Raw genomic sequence first — 22,897 nt, 5'->3', positions numbered from 1 at the left:
TACACAGCTATATCTTTTTTATAAAACCAGATGTAACAAATCAGTTAGTAAAACTTGAAGACTGTCTAAAAGACAAAGGCCTGGATGATCAAAAATGTCCTGCTTCTAAATTCAGACAAAACAGAAGTTATTTTACTTGGTCCTAAACACCTCAGACACTTTCTCTAATCACTTAGGTAGTCTAGTTGACATTGTCTTGGACTCCAGCACCACTGTGAGGAACCTCATCTTTGATGAGGATTTGTCCTTTAGCCACCATATAAAGCAAGTTTCCAGAACTGCCTTCTTTCATCAACATCAAATTAATAAAATCAGGACAATCCTTCCTCAGCATGATGCAGAAAAAACTAATTAATGCGTTTGTTACTTCAAGGCTAGATTATTGTAATTCCTTGTTGTTATGATTTTCAAATTACTCATTAAAAACCCTGCAGTTGATCCAAAATGCTGCAGCAAGAGTACGGACGGAATTTAAGAGATCATATTTCTCATGTTTAAGCTATTCTTCATTGGCTTCCTGTTAAATCAAGAATAGAATTTAAAATTCTCTTGCTGACTTACAAAGCTCTTTGTAATGATGCACCGCTGTTACCTATGCTGCAGACAGTATTTATGAGATGTGGTGAGATAAAGATGCCAAAGAGAGAACACACACAATTTTATTAAATGTATTTATTTTTAGACTGTAGATGCTCAGAGTCATGTGCACAGCTGGGACACTGAGTTGTTCCTTCTGTTCTCCCTGGGAACAAACAGATAAACAAGTGCAATGAGTGACTGATTGAACAGACTTCATTGTGATAATGTCTAATTAGTTATGTGGCAGAATAACAGAGTATATATATTGCCAAGCTAAAGATTAAAGTTGGTTTAAATATTGCAACAACTCACCTCTGCCTGTTTCCTCTTCCCAGGGTGTTCAGGCAAAAGAGTTCAATGGGGTTCGAGCAGTTACTGGAAGTACCAACCACAGGAAGCTGGTAGGGGGGAAGTAGAGATATGTGTTGCTCTGTTTATTGAGGTAAATTATGTATTGACAATTTCCTCTATTTATAGGGACTGTAAATTGTTATAAATTATTATTGAGATCTTTGGGTTGGTGAAATCATGTAAATATTTATTGTGCATATTAATTGTTTATATATATATATATACTCACCTGTAGACAGTATGTCTGGGCTAATTAGAGTGAGCAGGTAGGTCAGGGGTGTCAAATGCAATCTCGAGGAGAGCCAAAACTCAAGGGAAAAACTGGGACTATGTTGAGGGCCAAACAGGGTCAACATTTGTTCATTAATGTTTGGGTTTAGGTCTTGTGCTGTGGAAACCCTCAAGGTGTGCATTAGTGAGGTCCTGTGTGGGTTTTTGTTCATGTTCGTCACAGAGAAAAGCTGCTCACACAGGTATGTGCTTCCAAACATGCAGAGCATTTTAGCAGCATGCAGGCAGAGTTGAGGCATTGTTTTGGGGATGAAGCTTGGAAACTGTGCCGTGCCCACCGATTCATACTTTGCCTCGAGTGTGTCATTACACTGGAAATCAATCAGTTTCATTTGGATTTTCACAGGTGCAAACGGATTGCTGAGCAGTTCAAATTAAAATTTCTGAGCTGCAAAGTCTGCAAATCGCTGAGTGAACTATGTGCCAAGTGCGCTCAGTTTCTCTGAAAAATGTGCAGTCGGGAACACAGCGGCAGAGATGTGGTTTGTCATTGTTTGACATCACGGAAAGTGACCCAAGTTTCCTTGCTGCAGCGCAGTCACCGATAGGCGCAGCTTGGCCTGGAAAGCTTTCACTGCATCATGCATGTCCGTGATCACACTGGAGGTTTAGCTCAGAGATGCTTTGTTATGTCGCACAGAAATGCCAGATCACATTGCCACTTTTCATTCCGGAGCTCTGTGGGGTCTCCCTTTGCTTTCCAAAAACTGGCAGATTTCCTCACGCAACTCAAAAAATGTATTCAGTATTTTCCCTCGACTTAGCCATCACACCTCTGTGTGATACGGCACATTGCCATGTTCAGAATTTATCTCCTTAAGAAAAGATTGAAATTGGCGGTGGTTTAAGCCTTTGGCTCTTATAAAATTAACTGTCTGTGTTACGGTGCTCATCACATCTTCCATTTTCAAAACTTTACCACAGCGTTTCCTGGTGAATGATGCAGTGATACACTGTCAACTCACCTCAACTTGTAATTGTAGTATCTATGTAACACACTAGATTTCCTGTGTTAAGTTTAGGACTGTCTTTAGGTCGCTCTAGGAGTGAATGAAACACGGCAAATGTTTGCAGTTTAAAACAAGGAACTGAACTGCAATTTATTATAGTTATTAACACACAGAAAATCAAGGGAACAACATAAAAGAAAAATAACAAATTCAAATAATAACCCCAATACCGGTATTTCTCTCACAGTCAGTCAGTTTCAGTCTCTTGTCTTTCAGTCTACTACCCGGGTAGTGTATGTCTGGAGGCTCTCAGCCTAACTCTTATCTGAATCTTTTTGCTCGTCGGTGCTCCGGCAGGAGAATCCAAGAAGACCAAATGCAGCTTCACCCACGGAGAAGATGATCAGGGATCACAGGGTCACTCAGCTCCAGCGCTCTGTGGAGGTTTCTGGGGATCACTGTCTCCATCACAGATCCATACAAAAAAAAACAATCCGCATGCAGCAGAATTGAATATGATGTCAGTACTATAATTTATAAACTCTATTGTTGGTGTAACAGTAAATGACCAGTAAAATAGTATACACACATATATATATATAATATTCACTATGGTCAATATTAACATACCAACATATTTCACACACACATGTACTCATGTCTCAGTGACATCTATCACTTATACCTAACAGACATTATTTAAACGTCCACCGTTACTAAGCAACACACTCAACAGCTGTTCTCAATCTGACCGTTTAACTTCTGGCGCTGAAACAAGAACATGACGTCATCGTTCCCGCTCGGTTCAACAGGTCCCGACGCATTAACCCCCAGCGCTTAGCTAGCGCTTAGCTAGCCCCGTCGGTCACATGTAGCTCCATAATCACAGATATCAACCACGTAAAATAATATTCATCAACAAATTAATATTTATCTCCGACTGGTTATTGTTCTCTTCTCTCCTGATAGATATCTTTAGCCCAACTAAACAACTGTCCTCCTTTGTAGCTCTACAGCAACGGCTAACTGTTAGCAACGCATTCGTCACTCACCGGAGATTCTTCTCAGACTTAAAATAAACTTCTTCCTTCGGAGTCGGTCTGGTTAACGACCAAATAAATAAAGATCCTCAACAGCAGTGAGCAAAAATCAACCCAATGAGATTATTCATGGTGTAGATCATGACGCTACTGTTTCATTGGAGACATAAAGGGTCGTCTACCGGGAGAAGGCTTTGATCTCCCGACGTGCACCACAGCGCCCCTCTGGTGAACGTCGGTATTGCATGTTTGAGTTAACCCTTTAGTTGCTGGTAAAACTAATGTGGGTTACATCATACAGTGCTTTTGTGTGACAACTCCATACAGTAAAGAGTGTTTAACTGAAACAGAGCGTCCTGTGTGTTCTGACTGACAACCCCAAGGAGAACATCACTATTCGTAACCTCTTCATACAGTCCTAAGCATCAAGTGGGAGGCTGTGGCTCAGACAGTAGAGTGGGTTGAACACTAATCGGAAGGTTGGTGGTTCGATCCCCAGCTCCTCCTGTCCACATGCCTAAGTGTCCTTCAGCAAGACGCTGAACCCTAAGTTTCTCCCGATGTTGTACCGTCAGTGTCTGAATGTTCTCCTGATGGCAGCGCCTTGCATGGTGATCTGTCTCATTAGTGTGTGAATGGGAAAACATGTTTTGAGACCGAAAGGTGATAAAGCACTATACAAGTACAGACCATTTACCATTTATCACCTCCACAACACCTCTGTTGGAGGTTTTTCTCCCTTAAAGAGGAGATTTCCCCTCCTAGCTTGTGTGGGAATTGTTGGGTTTCTCTGTATAATATTGTAAAGTTCTGCTACGTAAACATGATTCATAAGAAACAATATAGAAAACTGCTTGCCATGACATATAGAATGATTACATCATCCAGGAATGTGCGGATGATGTGTTTCTATCTTCAGGAAGATTCACAAAATCATGAAAGGAAAAATTTCAAATGGGAATAATACAGTGTGGAAAATCCTCATGGAAACAGTAGCAGACTGTTTAGGTATGTCTCTAGGTGCAGTATCTATGCATTGTGTGCATACGTGTTTAGGTTTTGCAGCCCTCTGAGTACACATAACTCAAATAACACACGCTTGGCACAAAAGACTTCAGGACAGCTGTGATTGGGTGCAACGCGGCACAGTGATCCATGTTAAATCCCCACAGAGGGAGAGACAGAAACCAAGCTGGAGGGAGACAGACAGAGGAAAAAGATCTCTGTTTTTATTATATATGATGCAAACTACTCGCCTCTTTAGACTGCTGACCTTTTGTACGGTACTTTGGGGGAATGAACATGGACAAACATACACACGCACACATAGACACGGGTTTGTTTCCATCACTTCGGAGGACAGTTCATTGACTTACATTCATTTCTTGGAGACTTACCCTTACCTTAACTTTATTAATATATTAATTTAATGACTTACATTATGGGAACTTGCTTTTTGCCCCCAAAACAGAAGACAGGTCCCCACAGTGTGACTGTGTAAACAGATTTAGGTCCCCACAATATGAGTAATACAAGGCACACACATTTCTCCCTGATCCCTCATTTTGCTGCCAACTCTCAGCTAGTCTGGCCTACAACCAGCACCACAGACACTTAAAGTAAACACACCGCTGAGATATTTCAGTCTTATCACCATCCAACCCCCCTCCCAACCCTGACCATCCCAAACATGCGCACATGCCATCCACAGAACTCCTTTTTACAATGTGCCTCTGAGTGTTTTATAGTAAGGGATTGGCCCTGGTGTGAGTTATGAGGCCTTGGGTTGTGGCATGCTAATACCAACCTTTTCTCTTCAGAACTGAGTGTTAGATGTTAAGACACGGCTGATACTGATGAGCACTGAGCTGATCCATTGATTTTAACGATACTGCACATTAGTCAGAGGTCAGTGGGGTAAAATGACATCAGTGATCTATAATTTAGATCATTAAAAAGATCTAAAAGTAGTATAAAGGAAGTGACACACTGCCAGTTTTGACTCTGTACTCTTCACACTCGTAGAATTTGATGAGCTGATGAACAAAATGTAGCAATTAGCAGCTAAAGAGATATTTTCCCCAAAACTGATAAATCTAAAAGGATTGTGAAGACTGGACTTATATTTGCCAGGTCGCCAAAAACACGACTCCAAATGATTGGTTAAAGGCTGTTACAATAGTTTAAAAATGAATCTGAAGGTATGCCCAATCGGATGCAACAACTGGAAACAGTTATGAATGAAGCTTGGCCCAGACCACTAGCAACACCGGGCTATGTCAGTGGTCCATTAGTGAGACCTCTCCAATGGACTCTTGGTCCACTTATAATCAGAAAAGAGCTGCATGACTTTGAGCCATTTATCAAATATTTTTAGGTTTTACACCTTTGGATTTCATAAATTGTAAAAGCCATTCATGATTATTGACAGTAGGTGTTTTTTAATGCATATTTTCAATTGGTGTTTGTTTCATGTATCATTTAGCTTTTAAACTTCAACCAAGCATAAGTGTTTTTGCAATAGTTTAAGATTTTGTGAAATATTTGTCTATGCACAGAGTTTTCCCCATTTTTTTTAAAAACTATTTGAGATGTTCTTCCATTTGTGTCATCTTGTTGTGTCCTCTTCTTTTGTATCAGTTTAATGGGCCCAGACAAGATAAGTAGCGCCCCCGCATAGTAATCTCAATAAATTAGCTCATAATATTTGTGTAACGATGTAGTACATAGAAATAGAAATAGAAATAGAAATAGAAATAGAATAGAATAGAATAGCATAGAATAGAATAGAATAGAATAGAATAGAATAGAATAGAATAGAATAGAATATAAATTCCTTTACATTTTGTTGGTTTTCTCAAAGTTTGGTTAAAGTTTGTCCATTTGAATGTAAACAATATCTCAAGACTTGACATCTTACAGTTAGAAACCTGTTTCTGAATAATTTACCAACATTTGTTACTGAGGATAAAAACTCTGACATGAATAGATGAATAACCAAATGTTCTAGCTTTGTTCAGCTGTTTATACAATGTAATTTGGTCTTCGTCATTCAACACTCTAATTCTTGAATCTTGCCAAGTTTCCACCAAGAGAGTTGCGTCACCTGCTGAACAGCTGTGTTTTATTGCCACGCTGATTTTTTTTGTCCCTTTTTAAAATACGATTCAACTGAGCAGTTTCATAATTTCCTATCTTCATGATAAGCTAATGATCTGCCGCCTCATGCTTCATATTTAGCTCCCATCTAAACCCAGCTACATGCTTAAAAAGCTGTGATGGCTGTATTCTTATTAAAAACGGTATCATCCTGCAGTCTGAAAGGAGTTTTCCTTTTTGGTGTCTTCAAGAACCCCCCCCCCCCTTCACACACACACACACACACACACACACACACACACACACACACACACACACACACACACACACACACACACACACACACACACACACACACTCACTGCAGCTCTCTTTCATCTAACCCCAATGAATGCTTGTTTATCTTGCGGCCCTCTCCAGATAGAGAAAGAACAAAGATGCTTTCTGTGGTTATATTTGTGACACACAACACACACACAGAGCATATGCTTGAATGTAGTTTTTAGAAAAAAGCATACGTAAGCAGAGAGTGTGTGATATTTGCTGGATGTATGAGCCTGATTTAAATAAATATGTGTTGAGTCCGTTCGAGATTTTTCAAGTGGTCCAAAAATACATTATTAAAAAAAGTGTGTATACATGCACACACACACACACACACACACACACACACACACACACACACACACACAAACACATATGTTTCTGTAGACTTATTTTGACAGGTTTGAATTTCAGGAATTATTCCATCATCTTTGTGAAGAAAAAGAAAAATATTTAGATATAAAGAGATTCTATTTAAGGCCCGGAGGGTGAGGTAGTGAGGGATATAAAGAGAGATGGGGAGAGAGCCACTGTCAGTTATGTGTGTGCCTTTTACTGTTGCTGTGTGATGCTCATTTACCGCTGCTGTTTACTCAATAAACTGCAGGAAAACAGCACAAAGCATTGTTTTTAATGTCGGCAGCTAATTGGACAGTGTGTGTGTGTGTGTGTGTGTGTGTGTGTGTAGACCCTCACAATGCTGTCACTGTGGAGGCAAAGTACCAAGTGTAAGCTACACACCTCCATCTGTGTACAGGCAGCCTCAATGTGAGAAAATGCAGAAAATTCATCTTTGAGGAGTATTGCTGTATGTGTAGGGCACGAGCCAATCAAATCACCTCCAACCTTGCAAACCATGAAAAGACCAATCATATAAATTCTGAGCGCCTGTGTGTGTGATGTGGATATCAGGTAGGCTCTGCGGCTTCCTTGTGGAGGAGAGGTGGGCTGGATGTTTGGATGGAGGGAGTGCTGATGGAGGATAGAATGGAGGAGGGGGATGATTTGAAGAGGGAGGTGGTGGTGGTGTCTTTGTGTGTGTGTGTGTGTGGGGGGGGGGGGGGTACAGAAGAAAAATGAGAAACAGCTGGTTGCACTGAGTCACTGGCTTCTTGTCAAACGGGAACAGAGCAGAAGGGGAGGATGGTGGCGTCACTGATTGAACCGCTGCTCTGACCGAAAGATTCTTTTCTCAGCTTTCATAGTTCGTCAAACACATAATACGATCATCTATTCCGGTCTGAATCATCTTGGATCTCATGACCACTGGATGCCCCGCGTCCTCGCGGAGATCATTACGGCTTTAGATCATCTGATGTTATGTCTCCCTGCTGAGCTGTTGCAATTATTTTTTTTATGCCGACCCTTGTGTCCGAGAATCCAGGCCTCCACCCAGCCATCAAACACCTCCCTGGGCTGGCTTGCTGAGAGTCCTGTAACACTGCACCGCTAGATGAGGCTTGAGCTGAAGATTACTTCAACTTGTTCTGTTCAGTGTGGGAAACCCTTTAAAGAACAATCAAATTTCAGCAAGGACAAAAGACAACCGTCAGATAAACAGACTAAAAAACAGCTTTTTTTCCCCAAGGTTACCCTCCACGGCCATAGACACACATTTGTTAAGCACTAAACACTTTAAACAACTAGCCTACTAGAGATGACTCAGAGTACACATACTCCCGTATTTCACATTCTACCCAATAAGGGGCTACCTTTTTTTATTTTGACATGATTGAGTCATTCCCACAATATCAGACCCGATTATAAATGTTGGGAATGAAAAACAGGTTTGACATCTCCTATGATGTGTTCCTTGATTTGTCTGGATCATACTTGGAGAGCCTAATCTGACATAGTTGCCATCGTGAGTCTGATCCCCGGACCGTCTGTCCCCCAACGACTGTCATGTTTTGGCCACTTTGTCTTGGTTTTATGGTCAATCTCTGTAAATATACTTGTTGTTATTCATATTTTCTTTTATCTATGGTACTAGCTATGATACTGTTGATGCTACTCCCTCTTCTGAAGCTGCTGAAAGGATTTTTCATTGCTCTTTTCACAGTGACAATAAAGACCTGATCTAAACTCTAAAGTATGCTGATGTCATCATCCATGCACCAAACCCACCAGATACTGTTTCTATAGCTAACTTTATGACAGTGTACCACTCCATGTTGATGCTGCTTTTGTTTTGGATGCGATGTCTAATTGATTTTGTCAAAACAAATATCTAGAGAACATTTAATTTCACTGTGAACTCTGTTTCACTTTGAAAAAGAAACTGACAGTCGAGTAACGTTAATGTCATGTTTATCAGGGCCTGATAGTGGTAATGCTAGCTTTTCCAAACTGATGCATCTGGGGAAAAACAATGGGAAAAATGGGCAACTAAAAATATTGAGCATACAGTTCATCTTGCATTTAGAATAAGAAAAATGTACAAACCGCCATCTAACTTTAAGATGTGTCCAAAATCACTTCCTGTTTACATACACATTTTCCATGTTATCAGCAGTATTTCAGGCATGCTCAGTTGTTCCTACTGAATCAGAGGTCTAGATTGTGAGGATTCCTGTCTGACCCTAGTCTGTTTCCCCCCCAATTACCTCTCCTCATGTGATTTGTCATTCCCCTGTCTGTCATTTGTTGTGCCTGTCTCTCCTCATTACCCACCTCCGAAGACATGTCACCGTCACGCCCCTCTGTGTGGGCACAGCTGATCCCGATCTCACTAATCATCCCCTCCTGGTATAAGTACTCCGGTCATTCTCCTGTCAGTTGTCAGTCCATCCGTTTACCTACCTGGTATTCTGTCCCCGTAAGTTTGTCCGTTTCACTCAGTGAAGTTCCCATTCTGACTTCCTGTTTTGTCTCAAGCTTACCAGTGTCGAAGCCATGGGTTCTCACCTGCACAAAGAAAGCATCTAGTTCGTTCCTCGGAGATCACCTGTTAACGCTTTGGCAATCCTGTGTCGATCCTTGGGCATCACACAGTTGACCCTGCCTTGCTGCCCTGTGTCGGACCACGGGGAACCACACAGTTGATCCAGCCAGCTGCCCTGTGTCGGACCACGGGAAATCCACACAGTGATCCAACCTGCCCCCTGGTGTCGAACCTCGGGATTCCATGCCAGGTGAGCTTGTCTGCTGCTCTTGTGTCTGGCCTCGGGACACCACACAAGCTATGCCAGCCTGCCGCCGATTCGGAGTACTCGCCGTCTGCCTGCCTGCTTGCCTGCCTGCCTGCCAGCTGTGATCGCGGTGGAGCCAGTTTCCGGCTCAGGATCAGAGTGGGGCATGAGGATGCACCTTCCAGCTCGCGTGGCTGTTTCCAGCTGAGCTTACGAGTCCAGAGTGATCTCTCGGCTCCGGAGGAGAAAGATAGAGGAGGAGACTACTCTGGGATAATTGACCTGTGGCCACTTATGGACCTCAACATTGTTTGCCTCACCCTGTTTTTTTGTCCCTACTTGGGAGAAATAAAACGCCCTGGTTTGAGAAATGATTCTATTGTACTGTGTCTGCATCTGGGTCCGTGTAAACATCTCCATCACATAACATAGATAATTTGGCTGAACAGACTTGTTCGTGACCTGAAGTACATGTTTTAGAGATGTTGCTTTGTTTCCAGATCTCAACACTCTTACTGAGATCTAAATCATGACGGCCAACTGCTAGTATCTTTCTTGTAAAGTCCTAATCAGAGCAATCCATCAGCCTGAGCCACTCACGGCTGCTTGCTGTGGACTTCGCAGCACCAAATTTTATATTCCCTTTCTGAGGCTATTTCATTGGATTCATTTTTGAAGGCTCGAGGCTGTAAACACTAATTTCATATGGAAAAAGTCGTTAATCACGCAGCTGTGTAGCTGTGAATTAAAGATCCATGTTTTCACACTTCATGAATCATCCTGCGAGTCCTTTGGGGATCGTGAACCCGAGAAGCAGTGTGTTAGTGGATGGGGGGGAGCAACTGAAGGATGGAACGAGTAAATGGCTGTGTTGTGAGGTTCTTGGACTCGGAGCGGGGACAGAGTTGTGGGACGACCCTTCACCCCTCACAAATCACAGAGGAGTGCGGGTTCGGTCCATTAGCGGTCGGTTTGCGGCCGTAACTCAGGGTTCAGCCTTTACAGTACACAGACCCCTCTCCTGCTCCCACCTCTTATTTTTTACTCCAATGGGACACCCCCCACCACCCCTCCCGAAAGTCTGCCCCACAATCAACCCTGTAATTTGGGTGAAAGATTCAGCGGCTGTTATTTTTATTGAATTCCCAATAACGTCGCCGAGATTACAGTTAAGTGCAGGCGACCGGGGATCGCGGCTCTGCTGCGGGAGCCCTTCTGGGGACGATGGGATGCTGAGACTGGTGCCAGGGTGGGAGACAGGGGGGTCATTGGCTGGTTTTTACACAGCGCAGGGGAAAACACGGGGCAACAATCATCACATTTATAGATGGCTCACCGCTCTCTCCGGGGCCCCAGCAGACACTGCCAGGTTTAAAGGCAGCCAGCGGGCTACTGGCCACTAATAAAGGGATTTCATCCACAGAGAGCTGTAAAGGCCCTCAGTAGTATACTGGATGTGGATGTGTGAAAGAGAGCGGTGTGTGTGTGTGTGTGTGTGCTGTGTACATATTTAAGCATGTTTAAATGTATGGATGATGTATTTTGTATGCTAATGATGCTACCGTGTGTGTGTGTGTGTGTGTGTGTGTGTGTGTGTGTGTGTGTGTGTGTGTGTGTGTGTGGTCATGCATTGTATCAAAGCTCCTCAGTGCAGCTTGACACTCGTCAAACGTTCACCATCCAGCGCTTCTTGTCCTCTTTTATGAATTTTCACTGAATCACACTGACTAATCTGTTCCACAACATTTGTGTTTTTGTTGCCATTGCTAAGCGACAGGTCTATGATTAGCGACCATGAATGCAGGCCAATTTGGCTCCTCTCAAGGTCGACATAGTGACGTCATATACAAGGCTGTTATTCATCCTTCTTCTCAATCAGTACCATATCGTCTGTGAGATCTTATTTGTGTGTGACAGACCTGAGGATCTATAAAGCTGGAGCTCCATTCAAGGACACGATTCTGATTCAAATGGCTTAAAATAGTCTTTATTGACTTTGATGTGTTGCTGCTGAATTATACAGGGGTGGACCAGCTCAGCATCACGGTAGAGTGTTTAATACTCCTGTCAGTCCACCAGAGGATAACGTGTCAGTGAGACGTTTTGCATCGTCTCTGTTAAAAGTACACGCTCAGGGTCATGGTAGAAAAAGGAAGTCATATATAAGTAGGTTGGAGTCATTGGATAGTTCAAACCCAGAACTTTCACCCCAGAGACCAGCGTAAGACTCTGAGACAGTGAGGTGGATTCCTATAAAGAAACCTTTAACTAAACCTAGTTTGTTTGGTTAAACCTATCCGTGAGGTTTTTAATGCTTAGGCAAGGCAAAAACATGCCCATCTCAGCGAAGCCGGGTTCACCTTGCTCCAAAAATTGCAAATTGGCGTGAGTGTGGAAAACAGCTCACCAAAATACCAATGCGCTGGAAAATGTGCAGCATCTGCACTGCGCTGGGAACGAAAATCAGGCCTAAAGGTCAATGGTTATGTTAAAGCGACAATCTGGTACATTTTCCCACATCATATTAAAATAACTGGCTGCACGCTGCAATACAAGATAAATCCTATCTGTTTGGTGGCTGCTACAAGGCTGTATCAATAAGTTTAGAGACTGCTCCTGTTGTGCACTCTCCACCTCTCTTACTGGATTTTGCTCCTTGAGAATTCTTTCTGTACCCCAATCATTTGTCACAAACTTGTGCTCTGATGTGTGCTCTCTGCTCAAGTTTCAGGTGTGTAAAACATCGTAAATGCAGTCAGGCCATTGCTCAAAAAAGCACGTGTAACCCGCGTTTTTAACATTTACTCATTAGGCCTATACCTCCTACTCCGTGCAGGTCATGGTGCTGCATATCATTCACGTGCAAATGGAGCAGTCCCCAAACTTATTGATCCACAGTTACATATAGATTTTGCCTCATTTTGTTAGTACAGTATCAATATACAGCCACTAAATACCCTTGTAAGATGAGTTTACAAGATTCTTGTTTAAAACAAGCTGGAAACATTAATATGTGAGCTGTGGAGGTGATGTATGTTTTGAACTTTGGACAGAGCTGGGCTAGAGGTTTCCCCTGAGTACAGCATTTAAGCTAGGCTTTCCATACTTTCCACAGAGACATAAGAATGGTAAGAATCTTCTTGTTTAACTGTTGGCAAAAAGTAGAAATATGTATATCCTTAAAAACCAAACTGTTACTTTAATGATTCTTAAAAAAAAAAAAAAAAAACGTTTCATTGGTAAAATTAGGTATTTCAGAGGCCTTTTCACTATCCATAAGAATGTTGAAATTGCTCTTCACAGGTGAAATGGGTTATAAATGAAAAATTGCATTTTTTTTTTTTTTTTGAATTTTTTTTCAACTCCTAACAGGCCTGCCAGTGTCCAGCAGGCTACACAGTCGCTGGTCTGGTGAGTGTAACCTCTCTATCTGAATGTGTCTTATGTGTGTTTCACCTCTGAACCTCTGGGGTTCCACCACACTTTCTCACGTTCCTCGTCACACACACACACACACACACACACACACACACACACACACACACACACACACACACACACACACACATATGTAACACACAGTAAGACACACTGAGGCAGCGGTTTCCCAGTGCTCCCTAGAGAGCAGGTTTGGTTACAGCCATGCATGAATGTAGTGGTGACACAGCAGACACTTGACTCCCCCACTGAGGTTAGCTTGAAGCCAAAATGGCCTCCTCTGTCTGCCCACCGCATGTCTTCCTACCAGACACAACACTGTTACTAAGCTAGTGGCAGGATTTGACTTTTCTCACACTTGAAATGACTTTATTGTGTGTGTAATTTTGTGTCCCAATGAGTCTGACCCTCAGTTCCCAGGCCCAGCGGACCACCCGACACAGCACAGCTGTCTTTAGTGTAACCTCCTGGATGATCCTCCGACTAATCCGCCTGTAATGATACTCTAATCACCAGAGAGGCACCAACACTGTTAACCCCTTTACACCCCAAGACCCTGCACTGTGAACATGACATCCTGAACTCCCTGGATGTCTTACATAACACAGAAAAAAAACCTTGTTAACACAAAAAAGTTTAACTTATAGTTGCTTTTATGGTAGTAGATACATGTAGCACAACTCACTTACAACTTAGATTTCTGTAAACTTGCATTAATTGACTTTCAGATTAGATGTTTCCCTCCTGTGGGTGGAAGCCATCTGAACTTTAGTAAACACATCCATTTAAAAAAAAAAAAGAAGCTTTATTAGCAATTCAAGACAGAGTGTTGCTTTGTGATTTGATTTCTTTAGTAGCTGCTACTTTGGCTGAATTTACTTTTTTGTTTGTAAGTGAAGACGACAACAAAGATGAAGGTTTGGAGATATTCCAATACATCCCAAAGTGTCCTTTAGCAACTGAACCCCAAGTTTCCCCCAATGGCAGGTGAGCACCTAGCATGGCAGCTCTGTCACCATTGGTGCATGAATGTGTATTTAAATAGGAGGCAAATTGTAAGGGACTTTTATACTGCGAAGATGAAATGGTGCTACATAAATGCAGACTGTTTAACAATTATCATTGTTTGATAAATAATAAATCCACTGGTACCCAATTGTTTTTGCCTCCAGATTTATCTGTCTTGACCTCTAGATTGGGAAAGACTGCTGAAGATTTTAGATTTAGAGCTAAACGAAGCTAGAGCTGGGAAGATTTAAGGCTAGCCTGCACCGCTCGAACTAAGTGCAATTCAATTTTATTCATATCGCGCCAAATCACAACACAACAGGTTCCTTTAGGGCACGTAACATTGTTAGTCACCTTGGTATATAAAATATACTGTTGAAAATCAAGTTGCAGCAGGCAAATGGTTAACCTTACACAACACAAAGGCTTCTAAATGGATGAAAACAGCCTGGCTCTGTCCAAAGTTAAAACCATATAAAAACGACAAGATGTGGTTGGCGATTTCGTAGCTTGGAGCTGTGACTTCCTGGAAACCAGCAGCACTTCAAGAAGTCTCTGCTTCTGGCCAATAGATAGATAGATATAGGTACATATAAATATGCCATAACTGCAATGTATCACTTTTGGTTTTTGGTACAGATTAAACAAATAAAAGATATGTGTGATCTTTGGACAGAGCCAAGCTGTTTCCCCGTTTTCAGTCTTTATGCTAATCTAACAGTCTCCGGGCTGTAGCTTCTTGGTTACTGTCCACAAATGAGAGTGATATCTATCGTCACAGCTAACTCAAGAACGCAAGACAAATAAGAATAAGAACGAATAAGAACTATTCCCAAAGTGTCGAACCAGAGGCCCAACACCAATAGTGAGAGCTTTGCAGTGACAGCCTCTATGAAAGCTCAGTGAAACTACTTTGTGAATGCATCTGTCTATCAGGATCCTCCTTAAATCACAGTCTCGTATTACTGTCCATTCCTCCTTTGTCTGTCAGTGAGAAAATGGGGCAGCTGTCTCCCTCTTTTCTAGACATTTGAAAAATAGTTTCCCAGTCAGTAACTGATGCTCTACAGTTTCTGTGCCCCCTCGCTGGCCTGGAGTTGTAGAGCTGTGCGACCTTTGACCCCCCCACACAGCATGGAGTCTTGTTGACGAAGCGAGCGGATAGGAGCTGGGCTGCAGCCCGTGGCAGCTTCTCAGCAATTGCCAATAAAGCGGCGCTGTGATTTACTCGGGCCACCACTGCCAAAAATAAGCAGAATAGAGTTAAACTTGTCCTTGGCAAAGAAAGAAGTTTGATTCCTGATTGTGCCTTGGCCAAGAACATCTCTCCCCTGCCTCTAATATACACAAACAGACACACACACCCACATTAGCTCCGTCAGTGTGATTCGTAGTGTGTGTGTGTGTGTGTGTGTGTGTGTGTGTGTGTGTGTGTGTGCTTGCTCAGGCCCAACATGTGTTGTGGCTCATCAGGCCAGAACATGGAAACTGTGAGTGCCTGCAGATGTTGAGAAAGGGAGATGTTTTTTTGTGTTTTTTTTGTTGGTTTTAACATGCTTCCTCGCACTCCACTAAGACGCCTGGGCAGACCTTGGTCTTATCCCGCAATCACTGGGGCTTAGAGGAGGATCTCACAGTCTGCACAGTTCTCACTGTCTATCACCTCTCATCTCTATACAGTGATCCCCTAAGGATCAGGGCTCCAAACTCTGAACTCGACCATGGAAAACCCACCCGAACCTGAAGTGCAAACTTTGTTACCTGACTTGAATGAACTTGAGGATAATTAGACTGAATCCAAGATATGGTGGGACCTTAACAGACCCTAACAGAGAGAACACAAACACCAGCAGCAGCATGATGTACAAACATGTTCTCATTCCTAGTTTTATCAAAGTTGTTCACTTCTCATATGGACGCTTATGGTGCAGTCTGACTTACATTTAGGCACCAAAAATAACGAAAAGATCATGGTTTGGCTTGAAGTTTTGCTTCATCATGAGCTCAAACACCAATCTCCTGGGTGAAAGTCTTGGGATTGGTCCATCCAACCACAACCGACCTCCTTCCTTATGGACTTATGGACCCTTTGTACTTCGTCATATGATCTTTTTTGACATATGGTACCTTGTGCATATGTCTTACATGCCAGAGAGCCTCTGTGCGTATCTGTCTGGCACCAACGGCTTTGACAAAACAGCAGTATTTGGTGCCCTGGGAATTAGAACAGTCTGGATGGGCTAACAATTAATGCCAGTACGTTTTAACTTCTTTACCTTTTATTTTGTTGCTCCATTTTTCTGCTTACTTCAAAGTTGATATTTCTCCTCAGAACAAAATTTTTTCTCCCGATTGTGATGTACCGCATAAACAGGGATGATCACATGTGCTTTTAGATGCACTCTGATACAGGGCATTGAACCCAGTAGGGTCTCACTTCCTCAGAACTAAACCATGAACCCCTCTACTATAGTGTATCTGAACTCACTGCTGCACCCAGGGAGAAACACACTGGGTCAAATAGCACAAACAGAAGAGGTCAGTTTTTAAACATCTGTATGATGCAAAGGACATCAAACCAGATCCTAAATATTTTACAGCATGTCAGCGATACAGTTTATAACCACAGATTCAAAGTTGTCTGACTTCCACCTCCATGCAGGGATGAACAAAGAGGACCCACACAGACGGACAGTTGGGGTGTCAGGATGAGAGAATTCCTCAGATATGAGTGGGTAAAGACTGTGCCATCCATTGAAAATGCAATTAACAGACGCTCATGCTATTAGCCGTCATGACTAATCCTTAAATGTCACAGCAGTCACTCAGGAATCTTAACCACAATATCCCCATGGTAATCGTGTCGGCATCCGGATGGGCCTTTTGGACAGACCGCTGCGGCGCACAGAGGGTTATTCACCAGATGAGACGTGTGGGAGAAAAAGCTTGACCTTGGAAACTATACATTAAGCCTGTGGTGTTAGTGATCTCTCACCATTGTCCTCGCACTGGCAGAGATAACCCCCCCCCCCCCCCCCCCCCCACACACACACACACACCTGTCTGCATGTGTTAAGAGTCAGGCCAGGCTGGGATGGCGATGGTGCTTTTCAGGGATTGGGAGGTCACCCTCAGTGGAAATGTGTGTGCACCTTTTTATTGACTCAACATTTGTTGTGTCTGCGTTGTGTGAAATCTCCTCTCAGAAACCCTTCTGAGTAAATCATCAGACTTGCTCTTTCGTTTTCTATTTCACTCAGCTGCAGCTCCAAATTTATTTTGGATGTACCGACTGCAAAGGTTTTCAGGCCAAATATCTGCAAAAATATTCTGCGACACAAGCATCATGGGAAGGGCTTTGCTAAGGCTCCACTTTCTGGTCATTTCCTGTCGATGTTTGACATGTGAAGCTTGTCTAAGATATTATATTTTGCTCAGGTACAGATGCACTCTGAAATTACCAAAGGGATAACATCTATAACAATCTACATGATCCTGCCAAAGCATATAAAGGATTATTATCCTGCTCTAAAAACCATTAGAAATACTACGAGTCAGATATTGCCACATTCCTGGACATGCTTGTCTGATATTCAAGAGTCAATTTAAACTCTTGCTGGTTTATTTTGAAAGATTTAAGTGCTGATGGAGCTCAACCTCCTCAGTTCACAGGCTTTTTTCATTCTGATGCACTTTACAAATTACAGTTGGCAAAAATTTGATGGGAACACTGAGATGGTGTGCAAAAAGAACAAAACAGCTTCTGGTATGTTTAAAGTAGCAGTGTAGGTTTTATTGGCATCTAGCAGTGAGGCTGTATATTGCAACCAACTGAACACCCATCACCTCCCCCTCCCCCTCCAAGTATGTAAAAGAATCTATAGTGGCCACAACACTCATTAATAATTTTAAAGGTCCTCTCTAGAGCCGTTGTTTGGTTTGTCCCTTCTGGGCTACTGTAGAAACATAGCGGTTCAATATGGCGGGTCACACGGAAAAAGACCTTGCTCCTATGTAGATATTAAGGGCTCATTTTAAGGAAATTAACGAAAACAGTTATTCTCGGTTTTCAGGTGATTATACACTAATTAAAACATAGTTATGAACATTATCTGCCATTTCTGCCAATAAATCCTCCTGAAACCTGCATATGTTAGTGGAATCAGATGGAACTTTTCGACCCTGTTGGTAATTTGAGAGAAGACAGTGAGCTAGGTTTAGCTGCAGTGACAAAGGTGGTAAAAAATAAACTAAAAGCATTTCAGTAATCAACTGAATAACTCTGAAAACATCTGTTTTTCACATCTGGCCCTTCATCCAAGTGGATTCTTTCTGAAATCCTGGTCTTGACTTGAATTGCGTCAGTTGATAAAACATTTTACAATCATGGACCACATAGTTGTGCTTCCTAGCAACGTAACAAAGAAGTCAGCTGTTCACTACCTCAAAGACTTTCTGTGCTAAATTTGTGTTTAATGAGAGACAATCAAACAATGCAGGAGCTGTACAGTGTTTATTTTATTATTAGCCAATTAACCTATGTATTCTAATAGTCATAGGAAACCAAGTGAGGCTGTGGAGGCATTGTTGTATTTATTTTAAAAGTATCCAAGATGGGTGGCACAGTGGTACACTGGTCAGCACTGTTGCCTCACAGCAAGGATATTCTGAGTTCAATCCCAGCCTGGGGCCTTTCTGTATGGAGGTTGTATGTTCCCCTGTGCTTGTGTGGGTTCTTTCCAGTACTCTGGTGTCCTCCCACTGTCCAAAGACATGCATGTCAGGTTAATTGGCAATTCTACAAATTGCCCTTAGTGGTGAATGGTCTTTTTTTCTGTCTGTCTCTGCAGTGAATAGTCTTTGTGTCTGTCTGTCTATTTGTTGGCCCTGTGACAGGCTGGCCTGTGACCATGTTCAGGATTAAGCGGGTATAGATAATAAAACAAGAAGCACTAGAGTTGTGATTGAAAACATCTTCTAACATCTGGGTTGCAATCAGCGTTATCTACTTTTAAGAGGTGTGACCCAAAGCTTGGCTTTATGACCACACACAGACCAAGTGAATAACATGGATTATCTTGTATAACAATAGTGCATGTATATTAGAAGGCAAGTAAACCTTTGATTGTCATACTCAACATGTTGAATGAAATGGGCAGGTGTAAAGAGCTCAATAACTAGCAAGAGCCAAATAGTTCTGGCGAATCAGCTCTGACATTGCAAGTGGTGGGAACAAACTGACAGTGGCCAGAGAGCTAGCCATGGACTGGCAACAGGGTGTTCAAGTTTAATCCATTCCAGTTCATCTTGTTACTTATAGGACATAAAGGATCTGCTGCTAATGTCTTTGTGCCTGGACACCTTCAGAGGTCTTGTCGATTTTGTGTCTCGGCGGGTTAAAGCTGATTTTTCAGCAAATCAAAGGACCAACAGCATATCAAACCGGGGTGGTCATATTGCTTCGGCTCATCATTGTATGACTGAACATACTAAGCAATACAGTAGGCTCATCAGTGTATAGTGACCGTGTTTGGGCACAACCATTGACTGTATATAAAAGTATACGTAGCTTCCACGTCTGAAAAATGAGGCCGATAAGGAAGTGCCTTAAGCAGCAATACCAGACGCATTCCGTCTCCGCCACGGCTGCCGGAGTGAATCGCCATCATTAAAGTCAATGCTTCTTATCCCTCTGGTCCGGCTCGCCGCGCGGCTCCGCTAAAGATAGGTGGCAGATCCATTTTTGACGGAAGTTGCTCGGAGACCGCAACAATCGTAACGCAGTAGTAGTCCGGGCAGGAAATGTCTCGAGAAAACGAAATGTGCAAACTCCCAGTCGTAAATAACTTCACTACATCACCATCTACCCCCGCGGTCTTCATATTATATTGGACAATAAATGCATTTTCCTCCTGCTAAAGACACGGTGTGTGAAATAGTTATGCAATAAATATGAGGATTCATGTTTTTAATGACTAAAACACAGCAGGCTGTATGAGCTTTGTCTGTAGGCAGCAGCACAAAGTAGGAAATGACAACAATAACCACAAAATCGACAAATAAGCCATTTAATAACGTTTACCCGTGATAGAAGCACAGAAATCAAGGAAACATGACCAAATGAGGAAGTATTCTTCCTCATTTGGCCATGTTTCCTTGATTCCACCGGTGGAATATGCAGAGTACAGAAAAAAAATTGCAGCGCACATGCGGCGTCATGGACACGTCTTCAGTGGAATATACGGGTTAAGGTTTGCTTTTTTCTGAGAGGCTGACTCACTAATGACGTTAGGATGTGGATGATGTGGACGATGATGATGATGACAAAGCTGACAGCGACGTTGATGACAGCAATGATTTGTCTTACATTGTTTGTTTTCAGCACTTTGAGTCAGTGACTGGCCTACATATTCATGTAATGTTCGTGTAACTTGTCGCTGCCAAGCCAGATCCCCACTTGGACAAACAAAGAAGAAACCTGATATTAAAACACCCCTCTCATTATTCTTTCACCCTCCTCTCCTCATCCCATCACCCCCTCCTCCTTTCCACTGACGACCCACAGCCCTTATGCAACCCAATCAAGACACTATTTAGGGAAATGAAGTTAAATACACTGTGATGTGAACCAAATCCAAATGGGGACTCTTATATAAGAATGAGGTTGCTTCATAGATGAATGGCCCTTGGAATGGACATGGATTCCCAAGGCCTGTATTTATTTTCATTACTGTCGGAATAGCTTCGCCTGTGAGTGCCGTGCCGAATGAGGACGGAAAGCAAATGAGAAAGAAATTCATCCAAACTCACTAATTTTAAAGAGTCACCCCTTAATCCCGCAGTTTAAACATTCAGTCAAGTGATTGATTCTTTTCAACAAACAGCCCTCCATGAATCAATGAATCAGTTTCCCATTTTGATTAGCTGAGGGCTGTGGAAAGCTTGTGGGTACATGTGCAGGTTTACATGTGTGATGGTTCATCTGCGTGTTACTGGATCACATTCTCAGTCTTTTTGCCGATCCGTCCCAGCACGTCGGGAACACACCTGTGAACCACTGTTAAAACCATTTCTGATGTTGACTTTGGATGGAGTTGCAGAATCGCACCATCTTGTTCTGACAGGAAACAACACTGATAAACCCTGAGACATGAAAGTTGTAGATATGAGGAGCAATCCATAATTTTGGAACAGGGGAGTGGGTTTGTGCAGGAAGACTTAAATGTGCAAATAGCACAGTGTGGAGACAAATAGTATTTGTTTTTAAGATGAGATGAAACTTTAAGGATCCAGCTGGGAGACTTGGTGGTTCCAGTAGTAAAATGCTGTTATTCATAGGGATTCAAGGGAAGATTGAATTTAACACGTATGGGATATCTAACATGAAAGAAGTGCTACATTTTATATCTCTGCATGGCCTAAATTTATTAAAGCACTGATTCTGAAAATTATATTTTATAAAAACTATATATGTATATATATATATATATATATATATATATATATAATAAAAACTCTGAACCAAACTGTTTTTTCAATTAAGTTCTCCAACTTAATTGAAAAAACAGTTTGGTTCAGAGTTTTTTGAGTCTAAGAATCTGCAAAGCATTGGTTTGAGATGTGTTTTACAAGCCTGAATATTTTAGATATGAAATAAAAACATGGGCCGACCCAATGACTGAATGACTGAATGACTGAATGGTCATTGTGCGTGGCACATGGGCTAAAATGCCTTTAACAGGAGCTCCCACTTCAACGACTGGCTGTCCTGACCTTTGCTGCGTGTTGTTCTTCTGCTGTCTTTCTTCATATTTGCCGTCAATCTCTTTACCGCACCATATACATCTTCAAAAAGGCAAAAAAGTGCACACAAAAAATTACAAATCAGATGACACTGTTGTGTGCGTATGCCATTGCAAAGGCGACACCAGATAAACATTCGTTTTTTTAATGTTTTGTTTGGCATGCAAGTGGAACTAAGACAGACAACAACGTGAACATGGGTGTAACTGTAAATTAAATGTCAGTATTATTAGATTAATGGATGGGCACCACCCACAGTAGGATGTCAGCAGAACGGATCGTAGAGAGTACATGATTGGTAACAGACTACTTCATGACAGGCTGGCTGCCCTGGAAGATGACTCTCTCTCCAGTCCACACCCTCATCTGAGAAATGATTCTGGAAGTTTTTTTTGTTTTTTTATCTTCAAGTGAAACAAAGGTACTTAGGGGAGATGTTTTGCGATTTAACCCACCTCATATAACCCAACACTGTGCAAACAGTCTACAGCTGAGGCTTTCAAACTGTCTACTGCCTCCTGTGGGTGCCATGAGGCAAATATAGTGTGTGAGGTGAGAGGCACAGGTGCATGCTGATGTCCTAAAAACAACAGGAAGTTATTTATTGTACTCATTTGGCTCATTAACACAACCACAGCTGCAGCTTTGAGGCAGTTAAGGTTTAAAACTTTACAAACAGGGACTGCCAATGGCTAATTCTGCATAATAATCTTAATGGTATCAGTTTGCCAACAGACAGGCTAAAGAAAACAATGGAGCTCAGGCCCACAACATGATACTTCCTGTTTACATCCTCCAAAGCATCATGGGAACAGCAGTTCTAAAATGTAGAGATGATTACCCTCAATAGAAATGAGACACAGGATAATAATCGGAAACAATC

At 42.2% G+C, this 22,897-nt stretch overlaps 1 long non-coding RNA gene across 1 annotated transcript; it reads right to left on the bottom strand.

Moving 5' to 3' along the window:
- Positions 1–676: 676 nt before the first annotated feature.
- LOC138195027 (uncharacterized) lies at positions 677–9,974 on the bottom strand. The gene is made up of 3 exons (XR_011177983.1): positions 9,582–9,974; positions 892–977; positions 677–742 (listed from the first exon to the last, which is right to left on the bottom strand). It is a non-coding gene; the product is annotated as an uncharacterized lncRNA (long non-coding RNA).
- Positions 9,975–22,897: the final 12,923 nt, after the last annotated feature.

The sequence above is a fragment of the Embiotoca jacksoni genome, unplaced genomic scaffold (assembly GCF_022577435.1).
Source record: "Embiotoca jacksoni isolate LCO1_2020_lvr unplaced genomic scaffold, fEmbJac1.0.p SCAF_12, whole genome shotgun sequence".
Lineage (NCBI taxonomy): Eukaryota > Metazoa > Chordata > Actinopteri > Embiotocidae > Embiotoca > Embiotoca jacksoni.
This window is presented reverse-complemented; position numbering and strand designations above follow the sequence as displayed.